General features: G+C 52.2%; 1 protein-coding gene across 1 annotated transcript in view; it reads right to left on the reverse strand.

Moving 5' to 3' along the window:
• The window catches only part of LOC122246203 (rho GTPase-activating protein 45), a 258137-nt gene that overhangs the window by 62846 nt on the left and 190291 nt on the right, over window positions 1-5000 (reverse strand). The window lies entirely within an intron of this gene.

Consider the following 5000-nt stretch of genomic DNA (forward strand, 5'->3'; position numbering starts at 1 on the left):
TCTCTCTCTTCTTCTCTCTCTCTCTCCTCTCTCTCTCTCTCTCTCTCTCTCTCTCTCTCTCTCTCTCTCTCTCTCTCTCTCTCTCTCTCTCTCTCTCTCTCTCTCTCTCTCTCTCTTTAATGTTTCAGAAATTAAAAACAATTTCTAAAGTAGACGCGCAATATATTCCTGCCTTTCCATCTCCCTCTTTTATTATCATTTTCAATTTCCTGCAAATCATTGCGAAATTGCTTTCCATCATCGAGAGCACGAACTCCTCGCGCAAGAAAGCATCTCTCCCCGTAAGCAAAATGCAAACACAAGACAAACATCAGATACAATGCGGTTTATTTTTACTCTGCTCTCTCTCTCTCTCTCTCTCTCTCTCTCTCTCTCTCTCTCTCTCTCTGGCTTCCCGTTCGTTGTTGCAAAATTGCACGCGTCAGCAAGGTTAGTCAGGGCGGCCGTGCTGAGCCTCCCGCGCATACTCCATCTCTGAGCGGGAAAACGGGTTTCTACTTTGCTTCTCATTGATAAGGCTTCGTCGGTTTTGAATTTCGGGAAAGAATAAAATTCGATATGACTATCATTTTTTTTTTTTTTTCGGATGGGGTTGTCGGGCTGTTTTGATTTCATTTCGGGTCTGAGGCTTCAATATGTCAGCTTATATGTAGAGTGAGACTGACTCTTTCTTTATCTTTCTTTTCTCTCTCTCCCCCTCCCCCCCTCTCTCTCTCTCTCTCTCTCTCTCTCTCTCTCTCTCTCTCTCTCTCTTCCTCTATTTCTCTCTCTCTCTCTCTTTTCTCTCTCTCTCTTTCTCTCTCTCTTTCTTTCTCTTTCTCTCTCTCCTTCCTCTCCTCCTTCCTTCCTTCCCTCCCTCCCTCCCTCCTTCCCTCCCTCCTCCCTCCTCCCTCCCTCCCTCCTCCCTCCTCCCTCACTTCCTCTCTCCCTCTTTCCCTCCCTCCCACTCCCTCTCGGTTCCCCCCATTCCTCTTCCTTTCCGTCCCTCCCTCCCTTTCCCTCTCTCTCCCTCCCTCCCTCTTCCTCTTTCTCTCCGTCCCTCCCTCTCTCTCTCCCTCCCTTTTCCTCTCCTTCTCTCCCTCTGTGTGTGTGTTTGTGTGTGCTTGTGCCTGTGTGCATGTGCGTGTGAGTGTGCGTGTGCGTGTGCGTGTGCGTGTGTGTGTGCGTGTGCGTGTGCGTGTGCGTGTGCGTGTGCGTGTGCGTGTGCGTGTGCGTGTGCGTGTGCGTGTGCGTGTGCGTGTGCGTGTGCGTGTGCGTGTGCGTGTGCGTGTGCGTGTGCGTGTGCGTGTGCGTGTGCGCGTGTGCGTGCGTGTGCGTGGGCTGGTACATCTTCCAACGCCGCCATGAATTCTCAAACGCCCATATTCAAACCACGAATAATCTTAACATTTTGGTTCACCACATGATCCTTCAATACAACCCTGTTTTCCTGACGAGGCACGCCAGAATACAACCCTGTTTTCCTGACGAGGCACGCCAGAATACAACCCCGCTCTACTGGCGAAGCTTACACTGCATCAGAACCTGTTCCGAACTTTTATTGCATTGTTGAGTCCCCAATTTGTTCATTCAAGTGATTCAATTGATACAGAGAGCTGGAGAAGCGAACCATGACTCTAATTGAGATCAAGTTCGTAAGTAAATCAAGCAGGTTCGGATAATCTAGATCTTTTTTTATGGGGGGAGGGGGGGGATGATGAAACAACTGGCACTTGGGTAGAGAGAGAGAGAGAGAAGGGGGGGAGAGAGCGAGAGATAGAGAGATAGAGAGAGAGAGAGAGAGAGAGAGAGAGAGAGAGAGAGAGAGAGAGAGAGAGAGAGAGAGAGAGAGAGAGAGAGAAGAGAGAGAGGAGGGGGGGAGAGGAGCGAGAGGTTGGGATAGATAGAGAGAGAGAGAGAGGGAGAGAGAGAGAGGAGAGAGAGAGGGGGGGGGGAGAGAGAGCGAGATAAAAAGAGAGAGAGAGAGAGAGAGGATTTGAGAAGAGAGGGAGAGAGAGAGAGGGGGGGGGGGATGAGAGCGAGAGACGAGAGAGAGAGAGAGAGAGGAGAGTGGAGAGAGCGAGAGAGAGGAGGGGGGGAGGGAGAGAAGAGAGCGAGTAGTAGATAGAGAGGAGAGAGAGAGGGAGAGAGGGGGGGGGGGAGGAGAGCGAGAGAGATAGAGAGAGAGAGGAGAGAGCGAGAGAGAGAGAGGAGAGGGGGGGGGGGAGAGGAGCGAGAGATAGATGAGAGAGAGAGAGAGAGAGAGAGATGTGTTGAGAAGAGAGAGAGAGAAAGAGAGGAGAGAGAGAGAGAGATGAGAGAGAGGGGTTGTGGGAGAGGGAGGGGGAGGAGAGCGGGGGGTTGTAGAGTAGGTGAGAGAGAGAGAGAGAGTGATTAGCGGCGGGAGAGATGGAGGGCGTGAGAGAGGAGAGAGAGAGAGAGAGAGGATGCAGAGAGAGAGGAGGAGTAGAGAGAGAGAGAGAGAGCGAGGAGAGAGAGAGAGGAGAGAGAGAGAGAGGGGGGAAGGAGAGAGATAGATGAAGAGAGGAGAGAGAGAGAGGGAGAGAGGGAGAGGGGAGAAAGAGAGAGAGAGAGGGAGAGAAGAGAGAGGGAGAGAGTAGAAAGGGAGAGGGGAAGAGAGGAGAGAGGGAGAGGGGAGAGGAGAGAAGGAAGAGAGCGAGAGATAGATAGAGAGAGACGAGAGAGAGAGAAGAGAGAGAGAGAGAGAGAGAGAGGGATGAGAGAGTGGAGAGAGCGGAGAGGAGATAGAGAAGAGAGAGAGAGGAAAGAGAGAGAGAGGTAGCTGAAGAGAGAAAGAGAGAGGTGAGAGAGAGAGAGGAGGGAGTGAGAGAGCGAGAGAGAGAGAGGAGAGAGAGAAGAGAGAGGGAGAGAGAGAGACGAGAGAACCGAGGAGAATGAGAGAAAAAGCAGAGTCGAGAGAGAGAGAGGAGAAGATAGAGAGGGAGAGCGAGAGAGAGAGAGAGAGATGAGAGAGTTGTATGAGAGAGATTGGGAGAGAGACGAGAGTGATAGGAGAGAGCGAGAGGAGAGAGAGAGAGAGAGAGAGAGAGAGAGAGAGAGAGAGAGAGAGAGAGAGAAAGAGAGAGAGAGAGAAGAGAGAAGAGAAAGAGAAAGAGAAAGAGAAAGAGAAAGAGAGAGAGAGAGAGAGCGAGCGCCCAGATATAAATCGAGGTCCTAGCCTCATGCCGGAAGACCAAGAATGATGCAAACTAAAGATAGTATTATGAGGGAAAGAGAATGAGGATAAAGAGGTAAGACTAATAGACAAATACCTTGAAATGCGACAAGTAGAATTGGAATGGGAATCGATCTCATGGTTTTGGAGAAGGATAAGGGAGGATGGGGAAGGGGGGGGGGGGGCGAGCAAGCACTGTCGAAAGAGGGCCACTAAGAAGTAGGATTAAATGTATATATTTATTTAGATTTACTATATAATATAATTATATATATATATATAACTATATATATATATATATATTATATATCTAAAGAAGAGAGAAGGACGTGTGTGAGTTTGATAGAGTGAAAAAGAGAGAGTGTGTGTGTGTGTGAGAGAGAGAGAGAGAGAGAGAGAGAGAGAGAGAGAGAGAGAGAGAGAGAGAGAGAGAGAGAGAGAGAGAGAGAGAGAGAGAGAATATAAGCCAAAGTATGCAACATCTCATAGTTCATATATTCACTCACCAACACAGTTACTAAACTTACAATAGCAAACAACCTAACTGCATTTCCAAAAATATCACTCTAAGAAACTAAAAAGAAATAAGATACAAATACAAGTACCGATTCCATCTGTTCTCCGCATCCTTATAGAAAATATTTGAGACAAGGGTATGTTCCACTATCGAATATGGGATATTGTTATTCGTTTATGTCATGGTATGTGAGTGAGTGAGGGGTGGTTGGGGGTGTGGGGGGTGATGGTAGGTGTGGGGTGGGGGGGGGGTGGGGGGGGGGAGGGTGACGGTGGGGGATGGTGTGTGGGGTGGGGGACGAGGATTGGTTGGGGGTGGAGTGATTGTATGACTTCGTGTGGGTTAGGTGCGGGATAGGGGTGGGAGGGGGTGGTGTATCAAGGCGGAAGGTAGGAGCGGGTGTTAGTGTGTTTTTGTGAGGTTGTATTGGGGGGGTATATGTGGTCTGAAGTGTTTGGTGTGGATTTTGAGGGGGGTGGGTTTGGATAGGGCATGGGGGGTGGGGTGGGGGTGTGGGGTCTTGGGTGGGGGGGGTGGATGGGCGTGGGTGGGTGTTGGGGGATTGTGAGAGGGGGGGGCTGGGGTAGGGTGATAGGCTTGGGAGCGTGTTGAGGGCTGATATGTGGGAAGGTTGTGTGGTCGGGGTGGTAGGGTTGTTGGGAGAAGGGGGGATTTTTTTGGGTTGGGCGGTGGTGTGGAATGGGGTGGAGGGGGTGGGGTGGGACGGGGCGGTGGGGGGGGGCTGGGTGTGGGGTGGGGGGGTGTGGGGGCGGATTGTGTTATGGTTGGATTACAGCAGGGGGTGGTTGGGGGGTGTAGGGGGTGAGTGGGGTGGGTGTTAGGGGGTTTGGTGGGGCGGTGGGGTGGGGGTGGGGGGGGGGGGGAGAGGGGGCTGCGGTGCGGGGTGGGGGTTAGTGTGGGAGTGTGGTGGGGGGTTGGGGTGGGGGGCGGGGGGGGGGGGTGCGAGGGGGGGGGGGGGGGTGGTGGGGGGGGGGGGGGGGGGGGTGAGAGGTTTGGGGGGCGGGGGGGGTTTGTTTGGGTGGGGTGGGGGTGGGGGGGGGGGGTGGTGGGGAGGTTTTGGGGGTTGGGGGAGGGAGGGGTGTGTGTGGGGTGGGGGTGGGGGGGGTTGTGGTGGTGGTTGGGGTTGGGGGGGTGGTTTGTAGGGTTAGGGGGTGGTGTGTGAGGGTGGGGATGATTTGCTAAAAATCCAGTTGCACTGGTGTATCACTTAACTAAACTATATATACTTCTCTTTCCCAAACCCAAAATAAAACTTCACTCCACCCATTCTTTCTTCCCCACAACCCC

The sequence above is a fragment of the Penaeus japonicus genome, unplaced genomic scaffold, assembly GCF_977035675.1.
Source record: "Penaeus japonicus unplaced genomic scaffold, GWHDUDI00000001_assembly GWHDUDI00000025, whole genome shotgun sequence".
NCBI classification, from domain to species: Eukaryota; Metazoa; Arthropoda; class Malacostraca; order Decapoda; family Penaeidae; genus Penaeus; species Penaeus japonicus.